The sequence below is a fragment of the Pongo abelii genome, chromosome 3 (assembly GCF_028885655.2).
Source record: "Pongo abelii isolate AG06213 chromosome 3, NHGRI_mPonAbe1-v2.0_pri, whole genome shotgun sequence".
Classification (NCBI taxonomy): domain Eukaryota; kingdom Metazoa; phylum Chordata; class Mammalia; order Primates; family Hominidae; genus Pongo; species Pongo abelii.
The window spans coordinates 193044710-193056767 of record NC_071988.2 but is presented as its reverse complement, the minus strand read 5'-3'; the positions used below and the strand labels follow the sequence as shown (position 1 = coordinate 193056767).

General features: G+C 33.6%; 1 pseudogene; it reads right to left on the bottom strand.

Moving 5' to 3' along the window:
• Nucleotides 1-5372: 5372 nt before the first annotated feature.
• On the bottom strand, nt 5373-5460 carry LOC112133288 (U6atac minor spliceosomal RNA; annotated as a pseudogene).
• Nucleotides 5461-12058: the final 6598 nt, after the last annotated feature.

Genomic DNA, 12058 nt, shown 5'->3' with positions numbered 1-12058 from the left:
AATTCCTTCTAGATTTTCGTGTCACTTTTATCTTTTATTATTATTATATTTTAAAAAGCGACATAAAGATCTAAACCTATTAAATTTAAACTAAATTTTATAAACAAGTTTTATTCTCTTTCCTATTGTATAAGCAAAATAATTTCTGATGACAGGCTGAGAGCGAAATTTACACAGGATATTTTTATCTTACGTATTTTCTTCCTTTCCTCATACTGATATTCTGCTGATTCTTAGTCCTAAATCTTTGATTCTTGGAATAGCATGTGTCATAAATCTCTGTTTCAAACCATATCAATCATGTTTCAACATTCAGATGAAAGAGACAGAGAAATTTTCAGTTCATGTTTTTTACCATTTTATAATTGCAGAAAATATTTTTATATTCTCAAATATTATTTTTCTGAATGTATTGATCAAAACTATACATCATTGACCTGCTTGAAAACTGTATCAGATTTTCTGTTACTCACCAGAAAATTTAATTAAGATAGATACAGGACAATATAGAGTTTAGACATTTTAGAGCTTTATTATCAGTGCTGTTGATCTCAATTTATTTGTATTTTAATATTTGATTACATAAAATAATGGTTTAAGGTATAAACAAACATCATTTAATATAGTTATAGAAAATATCATGAAAAACTGTTCACTTTTTATATTATGTACCATCTTTTGCACTTCAGAAGAGTTTTGGTGTTAAGGCTGAACTGGGGCGAGTAAAAATGAGATGGGGGTGTTTATATTCTAATTCTTTCTTCTTTATAAGATTTTGTATCTGTAGGAATGATGTATTTCTTCAATGTTTGTAAGAACTCACCTGTCAAATCATCAGAGTTGATTTATTTGTAGGATGACTTATAATAAGTGATTCAACATATTTCATTATTAGAGGTTATTTTAGGATGTCTTCTCATGTCAATTTTTGTCAATTTTAGGATGTCTTCTTATGTCAATTTTTGTAAATTAAGTATTTCCTAGGAATCTGTTCATGTAAAATTTTACATTTATATTAAATTCTTAATGAATTTTATTAACTGTGGTGATTATACAGTTAATAAAATAGTTTAAGAAATTTAAATATTATACCTTCCTTTTAAATTCCTTAAACTATTTTTTCATTTTTCAATCTAACCAGAATTTTTTTTAATTTAATAAATCTTCAATTTAGTTTTTTTCTCTCTTCTTTATATTGTTTCCTATTTTATATAATTCTACTCTGATTCTTATTATTATTTTATTCTACTTTGGATTTATTCTGAGGTTTTTTTATCATTTTCTAATTCATGAGTAGAGAAATGTAACATTGAATATCTGGCTTTTTGTTCTTAAAAATGTATAGACATATTTTTTAAAAATATCGTTTTGCTGCAGTCTACAAATTTGATGTAAAGTTCTCTCATTCTTCTTAAATCTTAAAATTTTGAAATTATATCATAGTTTTTAAAAGTGAGATATTTAAACTAGTATTCAATGTATAATTTTATAATTAATTTAACTTTTAAATTTACTTACTTTCTGATTAAAATGTGCTCAAATATTAAAATATATTGAGAGATTTTAGGGCTGAATATCTTTGTAAATGGTCTTTGAAAACAATTTTAAAATTTTTATTAGTAGTGTTAATATATGTCAATTAAGGTAAACCAGTTAATTACACTGAACAAATTTTTTCTGCCTTTAAAAGTTTTTGTGCTGCTTATGACAAATCAATCAATACAAGAGGCATTTTGAAATGCACTGTGATGGTGGATTTGGCAATCTCGCCCTGTAGTTCTATCGATTTTTAGGTCACCATTTTATCCAGTTTTAGACATCACATATCATAATATAGATCATTTTATGTACTTTTTTGAGTAAATGAACACTATTAGTTATTATGTTAGTTACCAATTATTAACTGATTGATAATTGCTATTAATTAATAATTACATATCACACTTATGTATACCTAAAAAGGATAACATAAACCAAATAAATTAAGTATAACTAATTCTTAAATACTTTGAACCTCATTTTTCGCATCATCAATGTTTATTTTTCCATTTCATATTCACCTTCTGTGAAGTATTGCACAATATTTTGGAATATTGTAATAAAGTATTTATTAGAATAGTACAACATTAATATCTGAAGGAACATTTCAAACCACTGGCACTCCTGTTGTCACAGGAGGTTTTCAGACAATTGGTTCTTAGAGGGCTTCTGAACTGGAACCTTAAGGGGTTTCGAGGTGCCCATCCGTGCCAAAAGGATAAAACATTGGTACGGTTTTGGCTGTGTCCCCACCCAAATCTCTTCTTGAATACCCACATCTTATAGGAGGGACCTGGTGGGAGGTAATTGAATCATCGGAATGCATCTTTCCTGTGCTGTTCTCGTGATAGTGAATAAGTCTCACGAGATCTGATGGTTTTAAAAAGAGAGGTCCCCTGCACACGCTCTTTTCTCTTGTCTGTAGCCATGTAGCCATGTGAGATGTGCTTTTCACCTTCTGCCATGATTGTGAGGCCTCCCCGCCACATGAAACTGTGAGTCCATTAAAACTTTTTCTTTTGTAAATTGCCCAGTCTTGGGTATGTCTTTAACAGCAATGTGAAAACCGATTAATACCATAAATTGGTACCAGGAGAGTGGGGTGCTGCTGAAAAGATACCCAAAAATGTGGACGCAACTTTGTAACTGGATAACAGGCAGAGGTTAGAACAGTTCAGAGGGCTCTGAAGAAGACAGAAAAATGTGGGAAACTTTGGAAATCCCTAGAGACTTGTTGAATGGCTTTGACCAAAATGCTGATAATAATATGGACAAAGAAATCCAGGCTGAGGTGGTCTCAGATGGAGATGAGGAACTTGTTGGAAACTGGAGCAAAGGTGACTCCTGTTATGTTTTGGCAGAGAGACTGGTGGCATTTTGCCCCTTCCGTAGAGATTTGTGGAACTTTGAACTGGAGAGAGATGATTCAGAGTATCTGGTGGAAGAAATTTCTAGGCAGCAAAGACTCAGGATGTGACTTGGGTGCTATTAAAGGCATTCAGTTTTATAAGGGAAGCAGAGCATAAAATTTTGGAAAATTTGCAGCCTGACAATGTGATAGAAAAGAAAATCCAATTTTCTGAGGAGAAATTCAAGCTGGCTGCAGAAATTTGCATAAGCAACAAGGAGGTGAAGAAATGTTAATTACCAAGACAATGGGAAAAATGTCTCCAGGGCATGTCAGAGGTCTTCACAGCAGCCCCTTCCATCACAAGCCCAGAGGCCTAGGAGGAGAAAGTGGTTTTGTGGGCCCGGCCCAGCGTCCTTGTGCTGTATGCAGCCTAGGGACTTGGTGCCCTGTATCCCAGCTGCTCCAGCCATGGCTGAAAGGAGCCAATGTAGAGCTCAGGCCATGGCTTCAGAGAGTGTAAGCCCCAAGCCTTGGCTGTTTCCACATGGTGTTGAACCTGTGAATCCACAGAAGTCCAGAATTAGGGTTTGCGAACCTCCACCTGGATTTCAGAGGATGTATGAAAACTCCTGGATGCCCAGGTAGAAGTTTGCTTCTAGGGTGGGGCCCTGGCACTGCACTTCGCCAGGGCAGTGCAGAAGGAAATGTGGGGTTGGCCTGTGTGCCTGGAAAAGCCTCACACACTCAACACCAGCCCATGAAAGCAGCTGGGAGGGAGGCTGAACCTTGCAAAGCCACAGGAGCAGAGCTGCTCAAGACTATGAGAACGCACGTTTTGCATCAGTGTGACCTGGATGTGAGACATGGAGTCAAAGGAGATCTTTTTGGAGTTTTAAGATTTGACTGCCCTGCTGGATTTCAGACTTGCATGGGGTCTGTAGTCCCTTTGTTTTGGCCAATTTCTCCCATTTGGAATGGCTGTATTTACCCAATGCCTGTACCCCCATTGTATCTAGGAAGTAATTAACTTTGCTTTTGATTTTTACAAACTCATAGGCGGAAGAGACTTCCTTTTCTTAGATGAGACTTTGGACTGTGGACTTTTGAGTTAATGCTAAAGTGGGTTAAGACTTTGGGGGACTATTGGGAAGTTATGATTGGTTTTGAAATGTTAGGACATGAGATTTGGAAGGGCTAGGGGCAGAATGATGTGGTTTGGTTGTGTCCCTGCCCAGATCTCATCTTGAATTCCCACATGTTGTGGCAGCGACCCAGTGGAAGGTAAATGTGTCATGGGGCTAAGTCTTTTCTGTGCTGTTCTCATGATAGTGAATACATCTCATGAAATCTGCTGGTTTTAAAAAGGAAAGATTCCCTGCACAAGCTCATTTTTCTTCTCTGCCTCCATGTGAGATGTGCCTTTCACTTTCCACCATAAATGTGAGGCCTCCTTAGCCAAATGGAATTGTAAGTCCCTTTAACCTCATCTTGTGTAAATTGCCCAATCTCAGGTTTGTTTTATCAGCAGTGTGAAAACATACTAATACAAGGATTAAGTTTACACACAGTCTAACAGTGACATCTTTGTCATGATTGCTGCCTGGTCACCAGCAATAATGAAATGCCATAGATATTGAAATTCATCCTTATTGTAGAGGTGTTAAAGTGTATAATAATACATATCTTTTAAGTTATTGAAATAAGCTGTTTAAGGCTAGTCTATTAGATATGTTCAAGTATACAAATTTATATTCCTGGTGGTTTTAAAATTTTATCGTAAGAATTGATCCCTTTGTCTCTATCTTGAGCTTTCTTTTGGCCAATATTGACTTGTTATATGTTTTCCCTCCATTATTGTGAAAATTTCTGTCTATATCTTAGGATAGAGGTTGTGAATTATGGCCTACAGGCCAACTTTGGCCCATCTCCTGTGTTGTTAAATGAAATATTATTGAGACATAGCCATCTCATTCATGTGTATATGGTCTATGTTTGCTTTCATGCTCCAGCAACCAAGTTGAATAGTTGCTACTGAAACCACATGGCCCATAAAGCCAAAAATATTTATTATTAGACCATTTACAGAAAAACTTTGCCATCCTCTGTCTTTGGCCTATCTTTATATTTTAGATGTAAATAGCATTTGTAAAAATATAATTTATTTATTTAAAGATCCATAGACAAATTTTTTTATGTTATTGAATACCTCAAACTGCAGTTAGTTACAGTGTACTGCTTATACATCTATTAATTCATATGTATGTTTTTAATGTATAAACAATTGGTGCATTTCGATTTCTATAGTAGGAAAATACCTTTTCTGTAGGGAATATATCATAAGAGTGTTCTTTATATTTTAAGAGCTCTTTTAATTTTTTTATTTTTAAGTTATTACCTTATTTGATACTTGAAGTACTGCTTAGAAACACCTAAAGTTGTTAAAAATTGAGGCTCAGAGAGGTTAAGTGGTTTTTCTTAAGCTACACAATATTTAAGACCCAAGATAAGCCCAAGAGCCTCTTCTAGGTTTGTCAAGGGGAATGCTAAGCTTCTTTCCTTTCATGCGACAAAACATATAATTTTAAATGAAGTTCTAGAAGCTTTCACTTTGTTTTTGTCTATTTCTGTTTATTAGGATATATTTGCCCTGATTTTTACCATTATACTTTGAAACTCCTATTTGTCTCAATTAAAATATTTCTTATCCTTCCTGACTTGCGTATTTGATGAGTTTTTCTATTTGTCAGTTTTTTTCTTACTAAGTATTTTCTCCTTTGCTATTTAGAACATTATTTCTATACTTTCCATGTTTGCTATTAAATTTTTTAATTGCAAACTTAACTTATTAAATACAAAGCAATATTTTAATCCCTCTACTGTTATATACAAGGACACTAGAACACTTAATTCTGATAATTCTGTTCCTCTTTAATAACCTAATAATCTCCAATGTTTTAAGGCTAATTTCTATTTAATACCTTAATTTAGAAATTATCTGCATAACATTTAATACAGATGCTGTTTGTTCAGATTTATCTACACATTAACTGTTTCATTATCTTTTTGCTTATGTTTTGTTTGTTTCCATTTTAGGATTTACTTCTAGGGTAATTTCTCATCTTGTCTGAGAAACTAGAAGTTGGTTTAGCAAAGATATGTTAGTAATATGCTTTTTCAAAGTTTTTCTTTTGTATTGTTTTTACTCATATTTGCTTTCTATTTTATACTAGTATATAAAATAGAAATTATATACTAGTATATAAATATAGCTAAATATATATACTAGCAAATATACTGGCATATTTTATATAGTAGTATATAAAATAGATATTAGTATATACTAGTATGTACCAATAAGGTTATATCTGCTGTATACCCAGTCCTCAGCTGACACCTGTTTCTTTAACCATCTTAAGATATTTTTGTTGTTGCTTCAGAGAAGTATCCTGTCAACCATTCATTGATTTGTAAATTTTCTATCTGTCCTTGCCATCTGCTTTTAAAACTTTGTCTGTATCCCTGGTGATGGGGCATTTCACTCCAATGTACATATATTTAATTATTTTTGTTTTACTTAGCTTGGTTAGTATATATTGAACTTGCTGTATCTATGGGGTCACTCTTTTATCAACTCTAAAATTTGTAGTTAATATTTTTGCATGTATTATTTCTCCAAAATATTCTGTAATCCATCTTCTTGGAATTTAAAGTAGACGTATGTTAGAACTTTTCATTTTAGCTATCATATTACTTACTTTTTCTTTCAAATGTTTAACTTTTTGAATCTCTCTTTTCCATGATTATTATCCACAGATCTAATTTTATTTTTTATTTTTATTTTTATTTTTCGAGACAGAGTCCTGCTCTGTCACCCAGGCTGGAGTGCAGTGGTGTGATCTCAGCTCACTGCAACTTCTGCCTCCTGGGTTCAAGCAATTCTCTGTCTCAGCCTCTCGAGTAGCTGGGATTACAGGTGCCCATCACCACGTTCGGCTAATTTTTTTGTATTTTTAGTAGAGATGGGGTTTCAGCATCTTGGCCAGGCTGGTCTTGAACTCCTGACCTCGTGATCCACCTGCCTTGGCCTCCCAAAGTGCTGGGATTACAGGCAGGAGCCACCGCTCCCAGCCATACAGATCTAATTTTAGTCCACTAATTCTCTCATGATTCTCTAATCAGCTGCTGAGAAAAAAGTTCATCATTCAATTTTTAAGAATAAAAGACATATTTTCCTGTTAAAAATTCTTTATTGTCTGTTTGAAAACAATTTCATGATTAATACCTTTTTTATGAAATTAACCATGCTGTCTAGTTCAGACATGTTATTCTATATTATGTATCAAATAATTCTAATATATAAAAACTTTTGTAGTCCAAATACATTCGACGCTTATACTGACTGATTCATAGTAGCTCATTTCCTTATATTTTAGTTATCCTTGATTATGAGGTTTTTTTTTTTTAATTTTACTCCTTAGAAATTCAGAGAAGCAGAATTGTGGATTTTTTTTTTCCAGAATGAAATTTGATGTGCAATAAACGTATTATCGCAAACTTGGGGCTACTAGACACCTACGGGACAATTTTGCTTTCAAGGTTTATGGTTCAACATGAAATGTAAAAGTAAACTGTTCAAACCTGCTGCTAGTTCAAGAATTAATTTCAGGATCTTTGTGTGAATTGGGACATTTGCATTCAAAGTTTGTATATCAGGTTTGTTATTGACAATGATAGTAAGTCCAAAAATTCATTACAAAGTGAATTTTCTTCAGGATTTAGGTAACGATCTTTAGTGCATGTTTTCCACACTGCCACTAGAATTAGAAATTTCTATGTACATTCAGAAAGCTATATTTCCCTGATCACCAAGACAAAAAATAACAGTATCCATAACTCTCTTTACATAAGAAGATACATTTTTACAGCACCTCACTGCATTCCATCCCCACATGCATTCCCACAATCGTGGTGTATAAACTATAAGACCTCTGCCAGTTCTGATGATGTGGAATAATACCAGGCCAAAGACTTCTTGCTATTTGCCTTTATTTCAGTTGTAGTTCCCAGTACCTCAGAAAGATGAATGGAGAGGACGGAAAAGAGCTGAACCTGACAAATGCAGTGCCTGAGCAGTGGAGAATCACATTCAGTGGTTGTTTTGCTTTCAGTTTTTCTTTCATTTATTTTAAAAATTGATTATTAACCATAGTTTATAATAATAGGGAGAGATTTTAAGAAAGTAGGCAGGGCTAATACATCAGCTAAGATGAATTCTTAATGTATTAGAGAATCTTTTCTTAATCTATCTTACTTAGTTTTGTTTAGATGCTATTTAACATGTGTTTAAAAAACTCCTTGCACCAATACCTCCATGAGTGTTTCTGGTGGTATAAATGTTCTTATTTTCTGTGATACCACATTTGAGCTGTCCTTCAATGCCAAGTATAATTTTATCCAATGTATTATCTCAATTAATTTTATGTCTTTTCTACATGTAAAATCTGTTTGACCATTAGACTTGGAATACTAATCAAGAGATATTATCTACGGAATTGCATTGTATATAAATTGATGAAACCTAAGTGTGAATTAGAGAAGGCTCCACACATGAATTATCTGTAAGTCTCTGATTTCTTTAATTTTTTAAATAGGAAGTGTGGAAGTAACTCACTCATTTGATTGATTTTATAATGTCACCTGCAATAGCTTAATCTTTTTTTCTTCCTCTGATGAAAGCTTTAATAAGCAGCGAAGAGGTGAAAAAAAATTTTGGAGAAAGTAAGGGTCTTATTCCTGGGATGACTGACATTTTTAATTTATATCTTTAGGCATATGCTCATTTTAGAATATTATACTTGAAAATAAATAGTCAGAATAAAAAATGATCTTAGTCATTTATGTAGATGAGTCAAAATGACTGTACTTTTTATTTTATTGATTAATTTGATTATTGAATTGACTTTTTGGTTTACTCTTGTTAAAGAGGAACACATATAATTATTTTAAATAATAATGGCCCACTATTTATTAAAGTTAAGTGAATTACTCTAGTATTTAGAATATTAAGCTAGTGGGAGTGGCTGTTTTCCTGTTTGTCAGATTGGTCAAGATTAATGCAATACTACCCAAAAATACACTTGCTTTCCTTTTTTTTTTTTTTCTGCAAGTAATTTTAAATTTTCTAGAATATCTGTAGTTTTTTTCTAGTTTTGTCTCAAGGTTTCTCTCCAGAGAGTGATCATAAGTGGTAGCCATGCCATGACCAAGAATCTAAGGAATTTTGTTTTGGATGTTTACAATAGGCCTTTCACAGGATACTTCTTTAGCCTAAATGTCTAATCTGTGACACGTGTCCTCTCACAGGAAACTTGTTTATATTGGCAGATGTCCTTGTAACTCTTGTCTGACCTGAATCCAGTTTGTTCCTACGAAGATGGCCACTCTCTAAGACAGCCCCAACTGGGACGGTAGTTAGGTTCAGGTCTTGGTCAGGCAAGACACAAAAGAGGCAGCTCCCCAAAATACATGAAATAACAGGAGCAGTGTATTACCTATGGACCCCTGAGAGAAGAGGGATACCAGTGAGTTAAAGATAACTCTTTGTTTCCTCTTTAAAAGAGTCTGTTTTGGATTAATTCAGGTATTAGGGTAAATACCAATTTATTTTTAAGGTTTCTACTTCCTGTCAGAGCTTTCTCTGTCCTCTCTCAAATGGCCTTCTCTCCTCTCTCTCTCTGTTTCCATGATGTTATCTGTCTTTAGGAGCAAAGTAATTTATGCCTATATTGGGATTCTCTATAGTTCTGGTCTTTTACTGCATGCTTTAAGCTGTCTGCCATGCGTGGCTCATCTGGTCTGCTCTTGAGCATCCTGTGCTGATGTGTTCTGCGGTGTCACTGGCTCTCTGTGTTTCCTTGGATTTTATGAATTTGATATTTGCCACACTCTAGAGGTGTAGAATGCACCTGAACTGCAACATCCAGAGTTCTATCCAGGCTTCTTCTTCGCACTTGTCAATAAGCACTTCCAGGTGGCTAGGGGAATCTGGTCACTTCCTTCTCACCATACTACAGTGTACAGGGAAGTTTCCCTCCTGGGTCTCCACTAGTTATGGCTATCCTGTTATCCACTAATCATGGCTATCCTGCTATCCACTAGTCATGGCTATTCTGTTATAGCAGTCTGTCTGCTATATTGGATATGGCACCATGCGAAAAGTGTGCGGTCATTGACTATTACATCCTCCCATAATCAATGACCAGTGGCACACTAGCCATGATGTTCTTGGAATCCTTCAAATTATTATGTCTTTTCTATTAGAGAGTCTGTCTTTCATTCCAAAACCTGAGCTGTGATGCAAGGAAATAGGAAGTGCTGGGTTTATTAAAAGGGCATCAGTCTTTGGGAGGATGAGGCAGGTGGATCACAAGGTCAAGAGATCAAGAGCAACCTGGTCAACATGGTGAAACCCCATCTGTACTAAAAAAAAAAAAAAAAAAAAAAAGGCACCAGACAACAGCTATGAATATCCTTTCTCCATCTAATTCCTCTCTGATTTGTCAGAGGGATATTTTTCCTAAATGAGAACTTTTTTTATTGATGTTGTTGTTCTAATACTTCCCCTCATTTCTGAGGTGATAAGCTGCAAATAAAAGAAAAATTAAATGAACAAGCAAACAATACAGAACACTCAGGAGTTATTTTTCAAATATTATTTCTTTTTTCCTTGTTGTACCCTTGAGTGCATTCACTGTCTCTATTCATTTGTTCAGTTTTGGCCTTAATTAAACTATTTTGCCAGATGAAGGCAAAATAGTAAAGCAGTTAAGATCATGAACTCTGGAATCAGATAGAATTAGAAATCAAGACCAACCCTGTATGATTTAGCTACGTGACCTTGGAAAATCTATTTAAATTATTTTAGACTGATACTTCAATGGAAAATTAAAATAATAATTCTTACCTCATAAATTTATTGTGAGAATTAAATAAAATTATCTAATGTCATTAGCTTAGCAGATTTCCAGGCTTACAGTAAATATCAAGTAAATCATTGAAGGATTGCTATCATTATTATAATAATGGATAGTAGTTATTACAGTAATCATAGTAAAAGAAAGAGGAAGAGGAAGAATAGAAGGGGGTAAGGAGGAAGAATACAAATAGAAGAAAATGGCTAAGATGACAAAGTACATATGTCAACTGCCTTTATCAAATCACAGATTAATTTATAAAACAAAGTTATAGAGATCTTTCTATTTTACGTACAAAAATTTACGTATTTTTAGATTCATATAGTACATTGTCCTTTGTTTTCTTTCATTTATTACTTACTATCTCTGATGTGTTTACAACTTTTTCAGTGTGAATAAAATGTGAAAATTAATCACAAAATGTCATTTTTTTAAATTAGCAAATCAGCATATAGTATATATCTTTTATCTATGGCTTATTAAGATCATCCTCTTCAAGGAGTGCCTATAAATCATCAGAAGTCAGTGCCACAGTTTTGTGTCTTTGTATATATTATTCATCAGGAAATTTACATGCCTTTTGAGTATGCAGAGTCTGTTAACCTAAAACATTGCACAATAGTTTTGCTAATGATATGGAAAGAATTATCATGAGCCCTGTCTTGCCTGAAAACTTTATTTAAATAGTAGAGAGACTTGGGGCTCTGATGAGTCACTTACATACATTTAACCTGTATATTATTAGTCTGAATCAGACACCCACTGATTTCAACCAAAAGTCAGTTTCGTTTGACAGCTGTTCAATGGCCTTTGCAAAATAATTTGTTTTGTTTAGTAGAAAATTTCCCACATTGTAATGAGATACTTATGCTAATTTCCCCCATCAGAAAGACTGAGGATTTATTAACATAATAATTGAAGCATGACAATCACATATGTATTTTATGTAAATGGTTGTTGAATGTTCATGCATTGACAACAGCTTTATGGGTGAAAAGTTTTAGGAATAATGTGTTATCTGTAAAATATATAAACATGATTTATGTGTATTATTTTAACTCTTTAAATTTTAATTTATATCAGTGAGGCTAAAGTACTTGTATGTAATATTTAGTACAATTTCTTTTCTTTTTCCTCTCTCTCTCTTGCTTACTCTTGTTTTCTTTTTGACCTAGATATGAAATAACTGTTTTTA